Source organism: Pteropus medius, unplaced genomic scaffold (assembly GCF_902729225.1).
Source record: "Pteropus medius unplaced genomic scaffold, Ma_sr-lr_union100, whole genome shotgun sequence".
Taxonomy (NCBI): Eukaryota; Metazoa; Chordata; class Mammalia; order Chiroptera; family Pteropodidae; genus Pteropus; species Pteropus medius.
In genome coordinates this window covers 3,085,908-3,109,384 of record NW_024344371.1, presented here as the reverse complement: position 1 = coordinate 3,109,384, position 23,477 = coordinate 3,085,908, and the positions used below count along the sequence as shown (strand labels likewise).

Below are 23,477 nucleotides of genomic sequence, written 5' to 3'. Positions count from 1 at the left end.
GTATAATTGCCGTAAGTTCATAGATTTTTCTTCCATTCACTTAATGAGAACAGTACAATAAGTCATTGCATCAGCTACTATTTTGAAGTTCACATAAACAAAATCAAAATGAAAAGCCAAGCATTTGACTATCCAGTTAAGATGCAAACTTCACACCTTAATCTTGCGATTGAGGGTATATAAAATGGTTCCATACCTATTAATAATGAAGTGGTACTAAACTGTTGTACTAAAAACTAAGGGAAGGATCAAGCAGAACTTTAAAATCTATCTTGTAACCAAAACTTAGAAGATAGTCCTAGAATGACAAACAATTAATTAGAAAAATATTGACCTCAGCCACCAGAAATTAAGGGGCTTGTACAATAAAGTCCATGAGAACTTAATTTTAAATAACTTCAATTTTTGCATCACAGCGGCATATTTTCTGATACCAGCTTTAGCGTCTGCTACCAAATGACAATGAAAGCTGATGTAAAATCTGTTTAAGGCTCACTATATCTCACTAACCCTGAGCAGCTAAAGAATGACACGTTGACATCAAAAACAAGGCACAGCAGAGGACAGGGAAGGGCCACACTGCCTATTGGCTGCAGTTTTTCTTGACCTGCATCCTCATACCCCTTCCCTGAAGAAGAAATGTTATTTTCCTTTGTCCTGGCGACCTCTTTATCCCATTTCCACTTCCTTGGTGGTGCTTTTTTGAGATTGGTAAGACATGAACCAAAGCAGTAGAATTTTTTAAAGACAGAAAATATTTCATCATTCATTGTTTTGAATTGATGTCTTTAAAACACGAAGTTCAACATGGAAATTATAGACCACAGCAAAGCAATTCACTTTTCAAGTTATTTTTTAAAAGTCCAATGAAGACTAATTGCCTTATAGACTTTCCTTCCCCTCAGCATACCCATGAGCTGGGGTTCTAAATGGGATTATAGTCATTCTCTTTTCAGTATAGTCCAGGACATGTACAGAGATGACCTATTCTTAATTAAGCGGTCCTCACCTCCTTCCCCAGGACTGTGGCCTTTCAGCAAGGAGGGAATAATTCCCCTTTGGCCAGTGAAGGAATAAGTGACCGTAATCGTTGAGCTACTTCTTTTTGTTGGAATCCTCTTGGTGGAAGTTCTCCTGTTCAGTATTTTTTAAGATAGGTTGAATTTCATACTCTTTAATAATTCCGTGAATTACTTTCTAATTATACCTATCTCCTGGCAGTATAGGTGTTTGCAGCATTAAGATTGAGCACATAACTCAGAATTGCAAAGAAGAAATTATATAAATAAGAAAAGAGTTTACATTCTAATTAATCTAGTGCTGGCTTCTCAAAATAGCTGTGTGGTAAAAGACTCATTTTTTAATTTCCAGTCTGTGTGGACCAATATTTTAATAAAATAGAGTAAAAATGAATTCGTAAAAAAATGAAATGAGAAAAGAAAATCTATATTTTTTAAGAAGCTATTACATTCAACAATCATCAAATTACCCTGTCCAAGTTCTAAGAAGTTTCTAAATGCTCTGTCAATTTCTGCTTTTAGTGAAGAGCAGGACCAGATAGCACAGTTTGCGATCTACACTTTGAGAAGCACTAGTCTACTGCACTCACATTTACTCGCTTGTAACCATTGCCATTCCAAACCTTGTTATTTTTTTAAAAATAAGTTGTCATTTAAACCTTTAAGTATACACTTAAGACAAGACTGTGTAATTTTTAAATAGATGGAAGTACATCTAAATTGCCAACTCCTATACATTGTTAAATAGACATAAAAGATTTTAACAATTATCTGGCAAGTGTTTGTTGCTACATTTCAAGTTTCTCTGGCTTCCTTTTCCTATCACCCCATTAGATATCTCACCCAGCCAGTTCTCCCTATCACAACATCAAAGGGTGCTACCAAGTGATTTTCAATACCATTCATCCAGATGTCTTTCATGTCTTAACATAGTTTTTAAAATCTTGAATTATGTAATTTAAAACATGAATCTGGGACCTTAGTTTTGTTTAAAATTGCTTTTAAGACTATTGAAAAATAATCACATTAAATTCTAATCTCACTTAGATCTATAGCAGTTAAAAAAATGTTTGAGTTCCACAAATTCCTTGTTAAGACTGGGCATATAGAAATATAGCATGACTTATGCAGAATACCAGCTTGATGAATTTCCTGTATCAAACAGACACTGCCTGCCATTGATGGAGCGATGAGTTTCTTTCTTCTCACTGCACAATTTGAATGAGGAACTGAAGGAGACAAACCTGCTGTCTTACTGCATTTGGAGGGCTGCCATGTGACTGGAGCACACAGACCAATGGGTAGAAGTCGACAGAGAGGCTGATTTCAATTCAATGAAGGATTTCCAAACATGCACACATACACATTTGGAGGAAGACAATGAGGAACTAAAGAACTCATGTGGTCTTTCTCAGCGATATAAGATCCTCTGCTTCAGATAAGGCTGCGGGGAGGAGGATGATAATATAATAAAAGTATGGAATACTCACACCAAGGAATGGAAGAAGGCCTTGCCAATGGAAGAAAGAGATTGCAAAACAGCATGCCAGGCAAATGACTGTCTGGCTGTTGGAGAAGGGTACTCATGCTTTGGATGCAGATTAGTCTGGACTGCTTCCAAGGTGTTTTCCATCTTTGAGAAGCTGAGGTTAGCAGGCTATGGTATCTATACTAGAGACATCCTACGGCTTGGTTTCTTTTTCTTTTTTTAAAAAATTATATAATAGACTAAACCTATAGAAGAGTACATCCAGATTTATTATCTTGCCATACTTGTTCCATTTCTCTTTGTCTTTTTTAATATATGGATATTGCTAACACCTAACTACCAACATTTCATCTCTTTTCCTTTTCCTTTCCAGAAATGGCCACTGAACTGTTTAGAAATTCTTTGTCGTGAGATTTTCCTGTCGTGAGGAATTTTATTTTTACTTTCTGATTTTTTTCATAGCCATGACAATTCTGGATGGTAATGTTTTGTTGTTGTTGTTGTTGTTGTTGTTTCTTGTTTCTTGTTTGTTTTTTTAACATCTCTAGTATTAGCAATAGAGACTGAAATATAAGGTTTGAGGGCTTTGTAGGATTTATGTTGTTAAACATAGGTCTTAGTAACTAATGGTCGTAAAGGTGTTTTCTAGATCTGTGATCTAACTCATATAAAATTGTGAGCTGCAGAGTTTATCCCGGTAAAAGACACAGGTTTGAATGCTAAGAATGCTGTACATAACCTGTCTTACAATAGATAGACCCAGAAGAGACTAAACATTATGATAATCATACATTCATTCATATAATTGATTTATTCAGCTCTTTCATCCAGTTAGTAGATCAGTGTTTAAAGGAAACACTCTGTGTCAGCCACTGTCACAGGCTTCGGGGATACCATGCAAGTGAACATAGAAATCCCTGCTTTCATGAAGTTGACAATCTAGTTGTGAGAAGACAAACAAATATGTCAGATGGAGAAGAAATATGTTCTATGGAGAACTATAAAGCAAGGTGGGCGAAAATGGAGTGTGGGTTAGGGACATAAGTCATCTGTTTCATTTGGAGTAGTCAGTGAAGGCTTTTCTAATATGAAGACACGTGAACAGTGGCCTCAAAGACATGAGAGACAAGCTGTTCATATCACGGAAGCGCAGTCTAGGGATCAGCAAATTGGGGGGTCTTCTAGTGAGAGTGTACTTCACATGGAGAAAGCCGTGAGACCATCTAGGCAAGCGGTGTGAACCAAAGATGAGCAATGGGATGTATCTTTCTAGGACTTGGAAGAACATAGTCTAAATTTAACCTTTCTATCTGATTCAAATTGCATAAAATCCCTGCACATCAATTTCCACATCGGTGGAATGAGGGAAATAAAATTCAGGGTTGTCATGAGATCCGAGCAGGACAATGTAGATCGGGCCCTGTGAACTGCAAAGCTCTCTGCACATTATGTGCTGCAGGAGCTGGACAGCTCCTGTGCCTGGGGGTTATGGGCAAGCTTGAAATTTGTAAATTGACTTTTTCAAGACCAACCCTATATAACCAGTGTGTAGCACTTGGGATTGTATAGATGCCCCATATTCTGATTTTTTCAAGATTCTTAGAAGTAAAGTTAAATGCAGATTCTAACAAAATTTAGAAATATTCCAGTGACTCTGCTTCTCCTTTCCTGCTTGTCCCTAAAGATAACACAGAAATGTAAATATGGTTTGATGTATTTAGCTGGCACCAATTCTACTGTGTCTTTTACCTATTTCTATTTTAAGTGCATTTTCCTTTGTAATTTCTTGTTTCCTTTTATGTGCTGCCAAATCCCATTAACTTGTCCTTGAGCTGTATAATCTAGAGTTTAGCTACTGTGGGTGATGGGGTTTGCCTGAAATCGAACCTGACTGCAGGCAGTAACCAGCTCCTTTCTGTAAATGCTGAGGCTTAGCCCAAGGGCTATTGGATCTCCTGAAAGCAGTGTGGGCCTGGTAGTCCTGGCACAACCTGAGCCTTAGGAGGAAATTGGGAGTTTGTAAATTTCACATCTGTTTCGGTCTGAGTCGTAGGGGAAAGACCATTTGTGGAGGCAGACCCGGCAAAAGGGACAAGAAGTTTAATTCAATTAAGGGACCAAAGAAAGGGCAATGTGCCTTGAGGAGGTAAGTGGGTCCTTATCAGCCATGATACAGAGCTTATATTTTATTTTACGGAGAGTGGGACATGGGGGACAGTTTTTAAGCAGACATGATATGATGTGTTTCACTTTCTTGCTACCATAAAGGCAAATGAGGTCGGAGTATATACCGCTTAGGTAGCTCATGCAGACAACCAGTTGAGGAATGACTGGCTGTGGCCAAGTAGAAGCCATCAAGTGGTGGAAAGTGTTGGACTCAGGATATATGTAGAGGTGGCATTAACAAGTCTTGATAATGGATTGAGTTGGGTAAGATGAAAAAGAATGGAATCAAGGATAATTCCTAGTTTTTTTTTGTATAAGCAACTGAGTAAATTAGTAAATTAGTGATCTCGTTTACTATAAAGGTGAAAGACAGTGTCGATTAGGAAAGCCTGGGAAAGAGAGGAGGTGGCAAATCAATGATGCCATTTGTCCATGTTACATGTGAGAGACCTATGATAGTGACCCAAGTGGGGTTGTTAGGTAGAGGATTGCAATTTGGAGCTCAAGGATGCGATGAGAGCTGGAGATACAGACTTGGGATGCCTTAGTATTGAAGTGATATTTAAAGCGTGCATTGGATGGTTGAGATCCCTTAGGAGGAAAGTATAGCCAAGACAGAGTCCTGGGATGCTACAACAGTTAGAGATCTAACAGAGGAAGAGGAAGATTCAGCAAAAGGAGCAGAAGGAGCACATTCCAAAAGAAATGGAAGAGGGCGGGGGATTTAGCAAAATTTAAAAACCAGAGAATAATATAAGTATCTTTTTCATGGAATGTTATCAGTATTATTTCAAGTACAAGAACAATTCAAGGTGACTTGTTTTCATTTTTTTTTACGAACTGTTAATAAAAAAAGAATTATTAAAAAGCAATACATGTTCATTCTTAAAAATTAAAAATACAAAGTATAGAGAAGAGAAATCATTTAAAATTTCAAGACTCTTTCATGGCGATTCCAGTTTCAAAATGCTGACATTTTGATGTGCTTTTCCAATCATCCCTAATGCTTCTAAGATATTTTTATGTAATTAAGGTGACATTGCATAGATACAGACAACTGTGTATAATACTCTTTATACTCTACATTGTAACATAAACATTTCCTGATGTTATAAATTTTAGTGAAGTTTTAATGCTGCATATATTTTTAAACTTATTTTTTAAATGCTTCCTACTGTATATCTTTGCTATTCTTGACCAGTTCCTGCTTTTTTTGTTTTTCTTCTTGGGGAAAAGGAAGTAGGGGGAAAGGAAGGTTGTGTATACGTGTGCACAGGTGTGGGAGCAAAAAGCCACACGAGCTTCACCTACAGGTTGTCTACAGTGAAGTAGACAACTCATCCCCTTGACTTAATAGTTCCCTACTATATCAATTTGCCACACAGAAGTAAAAAGCCAGTCAAACTGCCAACTTAGAAATTTGGCTTAGGCAGATTCTCTCATGGAAGTGCCACTTGATATAGAAACCTTATGATTCAGCCCTTTATAAATGCTTTTTATTTTCATGACATACGGTAAACTTAAGGCCTTCATTCATGACAAATTTTAATTTAAGGGCTGTAGGAAGATGAAGGAAAGTGCTGAATCACAAGGTTTCTCTTTTTTTAATTTTTGGGGTGATAGTGGTTAATAAAATCAAAAGTTTCAAGTGTACGAGTTATCTATATTAAGTAACACCTCCATAAGAGGGAATCTCAAAAATTATTCAAATGAAAAAGCCTTCATAGCCAAATAGTCCTTTAAAATATCTAAATCCAATGACTTAAAAAATAAGATGACAGATTAAAAAAAAAAAAGAAAAAAGAAAATAGTACTGAAATATACAGCATTCTGAAATTGGAATTCTCCAAGCATACAAAACAATATATTTTCTGCATTCAAAAAATCATAATCAATGTCAGTTGAGACAAGGACTGTATATAAAAATTATTTAAATGGCTTCTTAAAAAAGATCTTGAAAGATATACACCAAATACCAACCAGATTCTGAAATATTTTATGCATTGTGGAATATCCTTAGTATGTCTTTGACTCTGAATATTTTTTGTCTAAAAGACCGATTTATATGCAAATTGAAAAGTAATATATAGATCATTCATTTTATAGTAGTAAGGTTTGGATTGAGAAGAATAGAGACCATTCCCAGACCCTCTAAATGAAGGGACAAAATTGTCATGTATAGGCTTTTTAAAGAAAACCTGATTATTTGGAACAATGGAAATACATCTTTAATCAAGATGCATTCACCTTCTAGAGAAATTCTGATTAAGAAATGATAATTAGAAATAGTTGATTAGTGTTCTGTATACATATCTTTTTTTTCTACTCAAAAGTCAGATTTCCATAACTACTTCTTATTACAATGGATAAGAGGATTTCTGTGGCCCACACAATTGTGGCCCTCCCATTGCACCTCGACACCATATGTTACAAAGGATGTGCGTACGTGTGCACAGTTGTGGGAGCAAAACGCCACGTGAGCTTCAACTACAAGCAGATCCTGTGTTGGTCCTACATGTGTATCTTCTGAGGTTTTCTTTAGGACCTGACATATAAAAGGTCTTAAGTATTTATTGTAGTAAATGAAAAACAATATTATAGAAACAAAGGTGGTTTCAACTGGGAGAGAATTGTACAACACATGGAAATGGATTGAGATAACGAGCCTCATGGGTTGTCTTTTTCCTTTGGCACTGTTGCTCCATAGGTTCCATGTTGTTTGTAAATCAGAACAGCCAACCTCCTGTAGGTTCTCAGGGTTTTTTTTCATTAGGGAGACAAAAGAGCAAAGGACCAGAATCTGTGGGTGGGACATGCACAGCAAGATTCAGATTCTGTATTGAATGTCTGCTGCATTTCAGGCACTTTGTGGTCAATTCTCATGTTCTTCATGTAAGACAGCACTCTTATAAATAGATGTTACTAGGCCATTTCACTGATGAACAAGCTGAAACTTAGAAAATGTAAATAACTTGACCTTGTGTAAAGGCAGGCCTGAAATTTGAACTCAAGTCTCCTGACATTTAAGCCACCATAAGACTTTCAAATAAATAGCCCAAAAGAGCAAATGATTAAATCCGAATCTTGTTTGAAATGGTTTCCAATCTGTCCCTTTTCTGATCACTGATAAAAATAAATTTATACAAACCATGACAAATTCAAATAAATCACAGAATTTTCTATTTGGAAGGGAAACTGAGGCACGGAGAGGCGGATTGATTTACCCATGGCCACACCACTACTAGTACAAAGCTAAGACTCAAACCCTCAGGCTGGAGTCTTTCAGTTTCCTCTTTAATAACCACCATTTGAATGGGATGGTAACTTTCTAGTCAAATAGATCTTCTTTAGGGGTATAAGGGGAATATTAGAGCAGTGGGCCCCTATCAACTTAGATAGGATGCTTGACCTAACCGTGTAGGTGTGAAATTGTGTTAGGACATAGTCACCTGTGTTATTCACATAAAACCAGTACAATGACTTTGGGTCTGTGTTTGGATTGGACATGTGGCATTTGGAGAATGTGTTTTATTTCAGTTCCTTAATTCTGTTGTTTCTGAAATTGATGTTCTTGGTGCTAAGCCTCTGGCATCCTTTGCCTATACCCTGAAGCCAGCCCTTGAGGTGTTTGACTGAATGTCATTGTTCTTGCTCCAAAGGGACTATATCAAAGCCTGTCTAGGTTTGGTCAACCAAACAGTCCTAGCACAGCAAAGAGAGCCAAGATTTGGTTGAGATGGGAGGGAGAAGCAGAGTCAGAAAGATAAAACTGGTTTATACAGGCACAGGCCCTTTTATAAAAATCTTCACTTAAGCTTAGCAAATATTTTGTAAAATAAGTAATATTCCCATATTTATAGATGAGAACACTGAAATGCAACGATGTTATGTAGTTTGTCCAAGTGAAATGAATGGTGAAGCTTTGCTTTGGACTTGGGTTAACTTTGAAGTTCCTATTCTTTTTACCTCTCTTATACCCCTAAGGTTATATCTCTAAGTAGCAGATAACAAAATATACTTATTTTGTAGATATTTTTTTGACAATAGAGAGCTCTCATGTTAGATGTTCTGGTTATCTGACTGAACTTGTAGGCATATTAAGTTTTGGAGTTTCATTTATGTACCAATTGTAACACAACCCAAAAATATTTATAGAGAACTTTCTTTGTTTAATGGACTGCACTAGGCAGTACAGAAAAGAAGAAAATTCTGTCATACAGTATGGGAGAGAGAACACGTAAAGTTAAATTAATGTAATGTAAAGCGATTTAAATGACAAGAGCCATTGGAGAGACACTGCCAACCACTTTGGCAGTTAGAGGAGAGTTTTCAGACAGGAGCCCAAATACCAAAGTACACTTGTTACCTCGAATCTCAGAGCAGGTCATTTAATCCATGCTGAACATAGTTTCAACAAGACAACAGAAGCAAAGAAGAACGAAATCAAATGAAGATACCAAAAATGAGAGCTAATGGATCAAAACATTTTGCAGAAAGACCACAGCCACATGTGATAATTCAAAGGAATTCAATAAAGGAAGCTTGGTTAGTAAAATATTTTTTAAATCTCTAGTAAAATGGTTACTTACAAGCTTGCTGTAAGCTACTTCTCTATGTGGTTATTAACTATCCTTCACAGATACATCAAAGTTCAAATTAAATGCAAAATCGTATTATAAGATAAATATATGGCAAACTATTTTGTATAATTCAGCGTGCTCCCTGGTGAAATTCTAAGAAAACCCATTACAATCCTGGGTATTTATTCAAAGTTCCCTTGAATTTACCTACAAACAAAAAAGGGTAATCCCCAGAAAATCTTTTATACTTATCTCATTAAACTCCATCACCTTAGAAGATATTATCAATTCTTATTTCTCGATTCACTTTCTCAGATTTTCCTCTCTTTAAAATAAGACCTAATTGAACTCAACCAATGTTCCCACAAAACTAGTGGGAGAGATAAAGTAGATGTATGGAACTCAGTTCCTAACCAAACTTTATCAGTGAATATTTGATGGTTGTCTGCTGTCTGTCTACAGCACTGTGAAGTTATTCGAAGGATAATGACGTGGTCTTCACTCCTGAGATGCTTAGAGAAGCATCTGTGATAATCAGAATAATGTCCCCACCAAAGGTACCCAAGCCTTAGTCCCCAGATCCTCTGACTCTGTTACCTTATGTACCAAAAAGGACTTAGCAGATGTGATTAAGGTTGAGGAACTTGAGATGAGGAGATTATTCAGGAAAAAGAAAATTATTCTGAAAAAGAAAATTTTTTACCAGGTCAGCGTTACTTGGAAAGATATTCCAAGGGCTGTGAAAACTTAGCTGAGCCCTCAAGAGTGAGCACTAATACAGTAAAGAGGGAGCACCAGAGCATTTCAGGATAAAGGGGGAATCAAGGATGTGCAGGTAGCTTAGGGAACAGTAAGTAGGCCAGTCTGACAAAAAAGGTTTATATAAGACAGTATTCATAGGTAAGGGAGAAAAGATGCCTTCAAGTTATATTTAGGATGTGGAACACTTAACACTTGAAGTTTAAATTTTGTCTCATAGAATGCTGGTTTTCAAACTGTGTTCTTTGGAACTCGGAGATATGTCAGGGGATAGCAAAACAGAATTCCAGACACTCTAGCATCCTTCCTGTCCTCCTACTAGAGCAACTCTGTTCTCAACTGTTTTATATATAGGGGGTCTGCTTAAGATTTTGTTCAAAAAATTATTCAACTACGTTAAAACAATGAATGACGAAGATAAAATGGACAGTGGAGCAGCCACAGTGGTGGCTCCTTCACTAGCCAGTGACCCCGCTGATGTCTTGCTTCCCCCCAGACTGTTTGTGTTTAGCTCTTTACGCTTTTTAAAATAAATAATTGTATAATTTTATACTATACTTTTACAATCGCTCATGCAAACTTCATATTCTGATTTAAAAAGAAAACTCCTCAATTATGCATACATCCCAAATTTTACTGCCCTCATCTCAGCTTTAGATTTTACTGGGCATCATTTACTTCTGATATTAAGTCAGAGCCAGGCTACTGGGAACCCTGATTCCTTAAGAGAAAACAGAGACACTGTACTTGCCTTATAGGACAAGGTGATGCCTCAGTGCTGGATGGAGTGGTAATTCGTTCTTATGAGTTTTATGGCAACATCAGTGGGTCCTGTCATTTTCACAGTCTGATACGGACCTCATTTCCTTCTCTCTCAATCTTATGAAAACATGTCCAGAAACCTCTAAAAAGCTCACTGAAAAATTAGGCATGACTAAGCCACAGCTGCTCATGGGAACAATTTTGCAAAACTTTCTCTTGTCATTTAGCCCAGTTATTTGGTGAAGACCTCTCCCAGTGTTGCTCTCCCGACAGAGGTCTGACTCTCTTAATCTATATCAGATGGGAGGAGGAAGCCTGGAGTTTATTTTGGACTTCATGGTAGATTAGAAAATAAGCATACACAGAGCTTTCTTCTTCTATTGGCAAATGGTTGTATTTTGTTTTGACTCTCCTACTGCTCTCCTGTAGCTCTAAGATTTCTCTTGGAGTCTGAGGCTCTATAAAGCCTGGGATAGTGCCTCGCCCAGGAGGTCCTTTGATAAGAAGATATTTTGGTGATAAGTTATCCCACCTAGATTGAAAAGTAGCTATCTGATAGAACTGAGAGCATAGAACTTGAGCTGTGCCAGCCTAGGACTTCAAGGATTCTCCTTACTGATCACAGAAACATGGCTTTCCGTTAATATAGGTCCCAAGAAGATTTAAAAAAAAGAAGAAGAAGAAGAAAGTACATAAGGAACAAAACTGAGCAGATGAGCTAAGATTGTTTGCATTCATTTTAGTCTTTCTTAGTGTTTCTAAATTATGATCTGTGAAACATACCACTCCTCCATTTACCTATTGGATAATTTGCTGTATGACATTTAGCAAGTCACTTAACCTCTCTGTACTTCTCTTTCTTTTGTAAGAGTTGGTGTTAATGATACCCAAGGACTCTCACTTCGAAGGTCAACAAGCAGTTGCATTGCAGGATATCTGAGAGCACCACTCCGGAGCCAAGCAGCTGTAGTGAATTCTTACTACATGCATGAGATCTTGAGCAAGTTACTCACTCAGTGCCTTGTGTAAAACAATGATAGTTACAGTACTCACCTCATAGAATTGTTATCATGATTCAATGAGGCAGGAAAAGACTTCGAATATTTCCTGCCACAGAGTAGTTCCTCTAAAGGGTTAAGTAAAATATCCCCATACTATCTGTGCTAATTCGAACATTCTATTCTTATCATATCCTAAGATTCTTTTGGCATTCTCACTGGAATAAGGGGGAAGACAAATTAGTATTGACTTTTTATTTACTTAATACTTTAATTTTATTGAAATAAATTTCCAAATCAAATTATATGCAATATCTAAATATATTTTGGAAAATATAAACCAGTATAAAGAAGAACATAAATAACTTATGTGCTCACCACCAGGCATAGTCATTTTGTTTTCTTTCCAATCAGGCTTTGATTTTTTTCTATTCTTACATTAACTTCATTTATTTACTAAATTATAATTATTCTATGTAAACCATTTTAGTTCCTAACCTTTTCATTATTATTCAGTCATAAGCATTCACCTGTTATTACCTATGATAATCATCACCTCACTGATTGTATAATAACATTTTGAATAGATACTTTTTGATTTATTCCTCTTTTGCCAGATTGTTGAATATGGTTATGGTTTATGATTTTCAATGCTATAAAAAATGGTACAATAAATATTCATGCTCAAATTTAAGTTTACAGGGTTTATTATTTCTTCAGGATAGATTTCCAAAGGTAGAATTACTAGGTCAAGGAATATGAATATTTTTAAGAACTTGAATTTTCCAAGTAACTTTCCAAAATTGTTGCTGCTAGTACTATATCAGCATGTCTATTTCATCATATTTTACCAGCATTGATTATTATCATTTTTCTAATCTTGCCAATTTGTAGGCATCTATGGGACTACTGTTTTTAAATGTTTCACTATGGGGTGCCTAAACATTTTGTCATTGATTTGTCTACTAAAGGTATTTGTTACAAATAAATGGAAGCATATACCGTGCTCATTGACAGGAAGAATTAACATCATTAAAATGCTCATACTACCCAAAGCAATCTATAGATTCAATGCAATTTCTATCAAAATACCAATGGCATTTTTCACAGAACTAGAACAAATAATCCTAAAATTTATATGGAATCATAAAAGACCCTGAAGAGCCATGGCAATCTTGAGAAAGAAGAACAAAGTTGTAGGTATCACGCTACCTGATATCACACAATACTGCAAGGCTATAGTAATCAAAACAGCATGGTACTGGTATAAAAACAGATACATTGATCAACAGAACAGAATAGAAAGCCCAGAAATAAATCTACACCTATATGGTCATTTAATCTATGACAAAGGAGGCTAGAATCTACAATAGGGTAAAGACATTATCTCCAATAAATGGTGTTAGGAAAACTGGACAGGTACATGCAAAAAAAAAAAGGAAAAGAAACTGGAGCACCGTTTTACACCATATACAAGAATAAACTCAAAATGGATTAAAGACTTAAATGTAAGACCTGAAACCATAAAACTCCTAAAAGAAAATGTTGGCAGTAAACTCTGACATTGCTCTTAGTAATTTTTTTTTCTGATATCTCTCCTCCAGTAAGGGAAACAAAAGAAAAAAGAAAAAAATGGGACTACATCAAACTAAAAAGTTTTTGTACAGCAAAGGAAACCATCAACAAAACACAAAGATAACCTATGGTTTGGGAGAAGATATTCACCAATGATACATCCAATAAAGAGTTAATATTCAATATTTATTTTTTAAAAAAACTCATACAACTCAATACCAAAGAAACAATCCAATTTAAAAATAAGCAGTGGACCTGAATAAACATTTCTCCAAAGAAGAAATACAGATGGCCAATAGATATATGAAAAGATGCTCAATGTCACTAATCATCAGAGAAATGCAAGTTAAAACTACAGTGAGATAGCACCTCACACCTGTCAGAATGGCTATCATCAATAAATCAACAAACAAGTGTAGGCGAGGATGTGGAGAGAAGGGAGCCCTCATGCACTGTTGGTAGGATTTCAAATTGGTGTAGCCACTATGGAAACTAGTATGGAGGTTCCTCAAAAAATTAAAAATAAAACTATCTTATGACCCAACAATTCCACTTCTGGGTATTTATCCAAAGAAAACAAAAACACTAATTCAAAAAAATATACGCACCCCTATGTTCATTGGAGCGCTATTTAAAATTGCCAAGATATGGAAGCAACCTAAGTGGCCACCAATAAACAATTGGATAAAGAACTTGTGAGATACATACACACACACACACACACACACACACAATACACACACACACACACACAATGGAATATTACTCAGCCTTAAAAAATGAAATTTTGCCATTTGCGACAACATAGATGGACCGAGAGGGTATTATGCTAAGTGAAATAAATCAGAGAAAGACAAATATTGTATGACCTCACTTACATCTGGACAAAATAAACTAATAAACAAAACAAAAACAGACTCATAGATACAGAGAATAAGCTGGTGATTGCCAGATGGGAGGAAGTTTGGGGGGCTGGATGAAAAAGGTAAAGAGATTAAGAAATATAAATTGGTAGTTACAAAATAGTCACAGGGATGTAAAGTACAGCATAGAGAATACAGTCAATAATGTTGTAATAACTACGTATAGTGCCAGGTGGATACTAATCAGAGGGATTACTTCATAAATTACATAAATATCTAACCGCTATGCTATACACCTAAAACTGACATAAAATAATATTGAATATCAAGTCTCATTGAAAAATAAAAATTTTTTAAAAAAGAAAAAATGTTATTTGTTCTTTTGGCAAATGTCTGTTCATATCCTTAACCTGATTATTTAGAAGTCTTGGTATTTTTCTCACTAATATGTATGAGTTCTCTCATACATATTAGTGAGTATGAGTAGAAAAAAGAATATGTATGAGTAGAAAAAAGAATAGCGTATATGTGAAATATTTGCTAAGAATATTTCCCCTTGTATTTTTGCTTCCCAGTTTGGTTATGATCTTTTAAAATCATGCAAAAATAAGTGAGAGTATTTTGTTAAATCTATAGATTCTTTCCATTGTCATTTCTTCTATGGTTTCTAAGCTTGAAGGTCTTCACTTGTGCAGGTTTGGTAAGTATTCCACTCTGCGTTCCTTTGGTTTTTCTGGGAGTCTACATATGCATATACACTTATTTATGTATGACTCAATGCCTTTATGTAAACTTAAATACCTTTAACAGAAACAAAAAACACTTTTGATTATTCCTCTGGTTTTTATTCATGTGACTCATTGATGTAGCCTGGACTCAAACTTAAATCCCTTGCTGTTTCAATACTTGCTTAGAAAAGTATGTGGTTGCAGTGAGCCTCAGTAATATTTCCCAATGGTGCTGTTACACTTATGAGAATCACTTCTGAGGAATATTTATTAAATGTTCCCTGTACAAGTCAATGTCTAGTCAGAATAGATGGACTCCTCGTTCTATAAGAGATTGTAGTCAAAGATGGAAACTTGGGACTGCACAGTAAATGTTAGCTGTGCAATAAGCTTCTGCTGTAAGATATCTAATAAATGACTTTTCTACTCTGCCCTCAGTTTCCTCATCTGTGAAAAGAACAAGTTGACTCAAATAAACAATCTAACCTTACAATTAAAAGAACTAGAAAAAGAACAGCAAACAAAGCCCAAATTGAATAGAAGAAAGGAAATAATAAAGATAAGAGCAGAAATAAATGAAATAGAGTCTAGAAAAACAATATAAAAGATTAATGAAACCAAGAGCTTGTTCTTCAAAAGGATGAACAAAACTGACAGACCCTTAGCCAGACTCATCAAAGAAAAAAGAGGACTCAAATAAATAAAATTAGAAATGAAAGAGGAGAAATAACCACAGACTCCAAAGAAATACAATGGATCGTAAGAAAATACTACAAGCAATTATATGCCAACAAATTGAACAATCTGGAAGAAATGGACATATTCCTAGAAACATACAATCTCCCAAGACTGAGTCAAAAAGAAACAGAAAATCTGAACCAACCAATTACCACCAATGAAATCAAATCAGTAATCAAAAACCTCCCAAAAAACAAAAGTCCTGGACCAGATGGCTCCATAGGCAAATTTTACCAAAATTCAAAGAATTATCACCTATTCTTCTCAAATTATTCCAAAAATTTCAAGAAGAGGGAAGGCTCCCTAACTCCTTTTATGAGGCCACCATTACCTTGATTTCAAAACCAAACAAAAGCATTAAAAAAAAAAAACTATATGTTGGCTCATTGGGAAAAGGCTAAAAGCATTTTCTTTAAGATCAGGAACAAAACAAGGATGCCCACTTTCACCACTCCTCTTCAACACTGTATTAGAAGTCTTAGCCACAGCAGTAAGACAAGAAAGAGAAATAAAAGGCATCTGAATTGGAAAGGAAGAAGTAAAACTCTCATTATTTGCCAATGACATGATTCTATATAGAGAGAACCCTAAAGATTCCACTAAAAGACTGTTAGAACTGATCGATGAATTCAGTAAAGTTACAAAATAAATACTCAGAAGTCAGTGGCATTTTTATACACCAATGATGAACTTTCAGAAAGAGAAATTAAGAAAACAATCCCATTTACAATTGCATCAAAAACTATAAAATACTTGGGAATCTAATTAACCAAGAAGGTAGAAGACCTGTTTTCAGAAAATTATGTCATTAAAAAAAGACATTGAAGAAGATACAAATAAATGGAAGCATATACCCTGTTCATGGGTACAAAGAATCAACATTGTTAAAATGCCCAAAGCAATCTATAGATTCAATGCAATCGCTATCAAAATATCAATGGCATTTTTCAGAGAGCTAGAACAAATAATCCTAAAATTTATATGGAGTCATAAAAAACCCTGAATAGCCACAGCAATCTTGAGAAAGAAGAACAAAGTTGGAGGTATCACACTACCTGATATCAAACTATACTACAAGGCTACAGTAATCAAAACAGCATGGTACTGGCATGAAAACAGATACTTTGATCAATGGAACAGAATAGAGAGCCCAGAAATAAATCCACACCTATACGCTCACTTAATATATGACAAAGAAGGTAAGAATATACAATGGGGTAAAGACAGTCTCTTCAACAAATGGTGTTGGGAAAAAAAAAAAAAAAAAGAAGCTCGACCATCTTCTTACACCGTATACAAGAATAGACTCAAAATGGATTAAAGACTTAAATGTAAGACCCGAAACCATAAAACTTTTAGAAGAAAACATAGGCAGTAAACTCTGATATTACTAACAGGAATTTTTTTTTTCAGATATATCTCCTCGGGCAAGGGAAACAAAAGAAAAAATAAACAATGGGACTACGTCAAACTAAAAAGTTTTTGTACAGCACAGGAAATCATCAACAAAACAAAAAACAACCGACTGGGAGAAGATATTTGCCGATGATACATCTGATAAGGGGTTAATATCCAAAATTTATAAAGAACTTATACAACTCAACAACAACAACAAAAAACAAACAATCCAGTTAAAAAATGGGCAGAAGACCTGAACAGATACTTCCCCAAAGAGGAAATACAGATGGCTAACAGACATATAAAAAGATGCTCAAAGTCGTTATGCAAAGAGCAATGCAAGTTAAAACCACAATGAGATATCACCTTACACCTGTCAGAATGGCTATCATCAATAAATCAAAAAACAGCAAGTTTTGGCGAGGATACGGAGAAAAGAGAACCCTCATACATTGTTGGTGGGATTGCAAATTGGTACAGTCACTATGGAAAACAGTATAGAGGTTTCTCAAAAAATGAAAAATGGATATACCTTTTGACTCAGCAATTGCACTTCTGGGTATCTATCCAAAGAAAACCAAAACAATAATTCATAAAGATCTATGCACTCCAATATTCATGGCAGCACAATTTACAATAGCCAAGATATGGAAGCAACCTAAATGTCTATCAACGGACTATTGGATAAAGAAATTATGGTTCATATATACAATGGAATATTACTCAGCCATTAAAAAAAATGAAATCCTACTATTTGCAATGACATAGATGGACCTCAAGGTTATTATGCTGAGTGAAATAACTCAGAGAAGATAAATACCATATGATTTCACTTATATTTGGAATCCAAGGAACAAAAAGAACAAACTAATCAAAAACAGACTCACAAATATAGTAAACAATTTGGTGACAGACAGAAGGGAGGGGGTTTGGGGGGCTGGGAGAATGGGGTGAAGGACTAAAGAAGTACAAATTAGTAGTTGATGGTTGGGCATAAGAATGGGGAGCATGGCACAAAGAATACAGTTAGCATTAATATGATGGCTAAGTGGAGGGCCAGGGGAGGGAGAGAGCAATTGGGAGAATCGTCTTATGAACAATATAGATGTCTAACCAATGTACTGTATACTTGAAACTAATCTAAATAAATATTTTTTTTTTAAAAGAATGAGTTGAACTAACTCATTTCTAAGGAACTCTGTAACTTCAGAATGTCTGGATTTGGTGTACAGAGACACATGCATACAAAGATAGCTATGCAAAGACGAAACAGTCTTATCTACATCGGTTCACTATCTCTTTTCCAATTTGCAGCCTCATAGGCTTTGCTGATTTACACTTGGGGAGACACTGAGGCAAGGACTGATAATACTAATGAAGAGGAATTATAAGAGCCAAACCACTTAGATAGTCCAAAGCCGCTTTTCCTTTTAGACAATCTCCATAGCAATTAAGTACTCCTAGAAAACTGGCCACTAAGAAAGATGGTGCTGATTACCTACACTTTTATATCATCTCTTATAAGGTTTCCTCTGTCTCTTAAAGTATCAAGGTTACTGAACCTTTCTGATCGTTAAGGTCCACGATTCATTAACAAAATCTTACACATACAAGATAGCTATGCAAAGATGTGTTTTGGAATTCAGAATTTTTCTGAGTGCAGAAATATTATATAATACATGAACTTAAGTTTGTAATATCCCCAAATGGGGCTTGAAGCAGCACCTCTAATCAAACAATTAAAATTTTTGCAGCAGAATGCACACAATTCAGAGTAAGTTGAGTAAATAATTACTATAAGTAACCCCACTTCATTTCATGGCAAATTTTCCCACCAAATGAAATATATATATGTATGAAACTTTTTGTTTCTGTAGCTTTTTGGATTTTGGAAAGTAGATAGGGGATTGTGGGCCTGAGCAACCTTTTCCAACTCACCACACCAGACTCAGCTTCTGAAAGCTAAGATCTGATTATGACTCCTTTGAGCAACCTTCCACAGCAGTTCATAGCAAAGAGACTCTAGAGCCCAGACTCCATCTGGCGTTCAGGGCCTTCCATCCTGTATCTCATTCAGCTGTATAGCTTTGTCTCATTTTCCTAAAGCAACAAGCCTCTCACTTCGGCCCCAGCCATATAAAATTGCTCCAACATATTCCAGACTTTCCTACTCTTGGTTCTTCCATTTGGCTGGTTCTCTCTACCAGTGACATTCTTCTGTCTTGTTGCTTCTAGTTCCTAACCCAGCCTCTTTTCCACTCTCAGTCCTAACTGCCTTCCAAGTTCTCACTTCAGGAGGCTCTCCTAGATTTATCTGTTTGGATTGACTTGCTCTTTTTGTTCATCTTCTGTACTCCATATCTTTATAATGGCACCTATCTGATATTAGAATAGTTCATATGTTGTATCCTCTATTAAATTATGAATCCCTAGTGTATCTCAAACTTTAATATGCATGAAAGGTTGCTTGTTATAATACAGATTCTTAGATTCCACCTGGGTTCCCCCAGAAGATTCTTTTTTAGTAGATTCGAGTGGGACCCAGGTAACTGCGTATTAACAAGCCTCTAATTATTTAAACTCTTCTCTTTCATCTCCATGACTATATGAGGAGCTTGATAACAGAGTCTGTTCTTGAAACAAGAAGCTGCCACAGCACTCCAGAATCAGAACATAAAACTGAATTTTGGCTTCAACGGTCAGTCACATGTGAATTCTGCCTTTGATTTTCTCGTCTTATTTCTTATCCTTTGTGTGACTCTACGAAAATGAAATCCATAACAGATAATGGTGATATGGGATAGTCTCTAGTAACAAGTATATAGGAAGTTTCTTGGTAGAGCAAAACTTGAGTTACTTATGCCATTAGTAATATCAAACTGTAGAAAATGGCCATAGCCAGCACAAAATTGGCCCAGTGCGAGCAGGCTGACAGGTTGATACATATCCTGAGAATACTGGGTTGTGGATTTTAAAAGCCGAAGAATTCTTCTGTGACATCCTCTACCCAACACTTCTGACATTCGTTTCAGAAGGGTTGCTGCCTATTCAACATTTAGATTTCTGAGGTTGAAGAGAGTCTAGTTTTAGCCCATACTTCAGCTCTACCAAAAATACCCCACACCCATCTCTTTGGGTTTCTAATAAAAATGATGTTGCTGAGCATAATAGCTAAGGTAGCTGATGTTTAGTGGGTTTTATGTGCTGAAACCACATTAATCACTTTATGGAAATGATCTCATTTAATCCTCAAGACAGCCCTAAGAGGAAGTGCAATTATTGCCTCATTTACAAGTGAGGACCCAGATACTCAGAGAAGTTAGGTAGTGTGTCTATGGTAACACAGCTAATGAGGGGTGGGTCAGTGATATCAGCCCAAGTGAACTAACTCCAGAGCCTATGCTCTATAACTGCTCCCACTGCCACTTTTGTAGTTCTCAGTGTCCTGACTTACTATTGTAATTGAAACTCTGTTTTATCTTTGGTGTGTTTGAGAGAATTTATTTTTTATTTCAAGGTATCTTTGAGTATGCTATGTGTGAATGAGTATAACCTCAATTCCATATGAGTGTGGATTCTACTAAGCATCCTTTGGCATATGAGCAGCATGCCCAACACAAGGACATATCACGAGGAGTGCCTGAGTGCTGCTGCAGCAAACGAAAAGTTAAGTGTAACTCCTAGAACACTCTTCCTGTCACTGGGCATGAATGCCAATAAGCCTAGGCCTGTGATCTAAATCAGAGAGGAAGAATGAGAGCTCTAGATGGAATGCAGGCATATTACATTTAAACCTCTTCAAATCACTCTTTTTTAATAGGACAAATAGAAAGTGATAAATAGCATAACATGCAGGAATTCCCTGTGACTTTTAATTAGTTTCATGGCTGCAGTCGATTGAATAGTCATTTCGTACTGAAAGCATCTGGATATTTCTATGTTCTATACCTTGTTCCTTTGCTGTTGACATTGGAAAATGCCATCATCTCGATCAACTTTAAATTAGACCGATTTTAGTCAGGAAAGCATTTCTTGGAAACATTGAGGAGCTTAATACATTGACCACGGTTGGTGACCGAGATGAAAATAGATATTGACTTGGCATTATTTATTTAGAATCTCATTTTAGAGGTCAGAACTAACATATGAGAGGTAGAGGAAAATAGCTAGACAGGCTCAAGGCAAATATCATAAAGCCAATGGGATATGACATAGAAGGAGTAGGAGAAATTTTCCTGACACACAAAAAAAGCGGGGAGAAATAAAGAGAAGTATTAAAACTTTAAAGTTTCAAGGAAGTTTTGCAAGCAGGAAGCCACATTCTCCATCAGCCTTTCATCTGCTTGGTAGCTACCACCTTGCAGTGCAACACAAGAGCTCCTGAGGCTGGATATCTGTCTCTGCTCCTCTTGCCTATAAGGAAGAATTATTTGAGTGTGAGCAGAGTTGCAAGATGTAAGTTCCCCATAAAACATACCTGCGTGAGCAAAGCCAACTCTCAGGCTATGAATACAGTCAAAAGAAAATGCAGCGTCTTCTGAGGCTTTGGTGATACGGGGTCTGTTTAGAGCTCTCCTAACCAGCATTAACTTTTTTGTTCCTGGGAGACGTGCCTGTCCAGGTTCCACAGTTATCTAGACTGTCTTTGGTCCTTTGCCCATTCTACCCTGCCTGGCTGCCTATCAAATATTTCTACCTGGCTTGAGTCCAGGCTCCACAGAGCACCTCCTGGCCTCTCTTTCCCAGTTTTGGATGACTAAATGTATCTTATCACTTTCCTCGACCTAGAAACCTTAGAATTGGACTTGGTCATCTAATTTTTTCACCTTTTACATTGAAGTCAGTTATTAAATCCTGATCATTTTACATTGGTTTGTTTCAGATCTGCTTCTTCTCTCATAAAATACTGAGATACTTTCCAAATTTATCTTTGTCTTTCTGTCCTTTTCCATTTAGGAAATTCTCAACTCTGCCAGGGTGGTTTTATTTCTCACATGCAAACCCAATTATAATAGTCCTGCTTAATTTCTAAAACAGAGACCAAATTCTCTAGCATGATCTGGTCCCATGCTACTTTACCATTGAACTTATATATCATGCGATTATTCCTTTTTCCTGGTGTGATGCTGTATGCATATTTCTATGATCCTTGGCTGTGATTTTTCTCCTTATTTGTATTTTATCATTATTTTATATTTTATGGCCTTTTTGTAAGATGTCACTTGCCCAAAAGAGAAATGACTGGACTGCAGTTCGAATCCAGATTTTACTGTAAAATAAGCTCTTCCTTAAATGTTCTGAGATTTATGATCTTAAACTTCAATATTACTAAGGTAGTCTATTCTCTAGCTTTGGAATTCTTGGAAAACATTAATGAGGATGGGCATATATTTTAATTCCCATTTGAACACAGAAGAATGAAAAAATTGACACTGAGTATCTCTCAGTTCTGCTACCTACTAGCTATGTGACCTTGGGTCCATTCCAACCCCTGTGTATCTTTGTTTCTCCGTCTGTGAAGTGGATTTAAGTGTGGTAAATTCTTTAGGTTTGTGGTGACGATTAAATATTAAAACATACAAAACACTTAGACTAGAACTTGACACAGAAAGCTCTCTCAGTGTTAGCTATTGGTTTTTTTTGTTGTTATAGAGTTGCATTTAATCACATAAAAGGCCAGGTTCCCTTTGTTCTCTGTTAATATTTCTATCATTGGGTAAAAAATTAATAATTTTGAGAATCACCATCTCTGGGCATCGGAATGGACAGGCTTTACTGTACAAGAACCTGGAGGTCTCAGAGCACAAAGCCCCCTCACAGCCTGGCTGTTGACAGTGTCATTCTTGGGCTCTCTTATTGCCTGAACATCTCCCTTAAGAGCTCTTCGGAGCAGCAGAATGTGGAAAACAAGGCTCATTCTGCTCCCTGTTCAGGACTGCGAGAGTTCTATTTACAGTAATTGATAGTTAGGAATGTACAGGGTCCACTCAACTTTCTCCTGATTCTCTCCAAGCCCCTGCTTGGTGACATCTTGGCAGTATGCCTCACATTTGATATTCTCCCTGGTGGCTCACTCTGGCTGAGCAGCCCTGTGGTCTGTGAGCCAGATGGAGCCACTGTGGGAACAGCATAGCCCAGAGGATTGTGACTCAAGTGCTCTGAGTATGACATCTGGGCACAAGTGCCAGGGTCAGATACCTGCTCAAGTGGTCTGTTCCTAATGCTCACAGAACACAACATAGGAAGTGTGGGGCCCTGCCCTTTGCATGCCTCATCTGGAAAGAGGGGTACAGTTGGCCCAGAATCAGGATGGCTTCCTGCAGATGCAGTTCTGTTTCCTTCCCTCTCAGAATTATTTTCTCGTTGAAGAGTATAGAAACATCTGGTTCATTTTCTAAGTCT

At 36.4% G+C, this 23,477-nt stretch overlaps 1 protein-coding gene and 1 long non-coding RNA gene across 5 annotated transcripts in view; both read left to right on the top strand.

Moving 5' to 3' along the window:
* The window catches only part of LOC120608547 (uncharacterized), a 52,214-nt gene extending 42,085 nt beyond the window's left edge, over window positions 1-10,129 (top strand). The window contains exon 3 of the long non-coding RNA XR_005654417.1: window positions 2,185-10,129. This is a non-coding gene — a long non-coding RNA (uncharacterized LOC120608547). The remainder of the gene's footprint in view (window positions 1-2,184) is intronic.
* STXBP6 (syntaxin binding protein 6) overlaps window positions 1-23,477 on the top strand; it is a 233,166-nt gene that overhangs the window by 123,888 nt on the left and 85,801 nt on the right. The gene's annotated exons all lie outside the window — the stretch shown is intronic.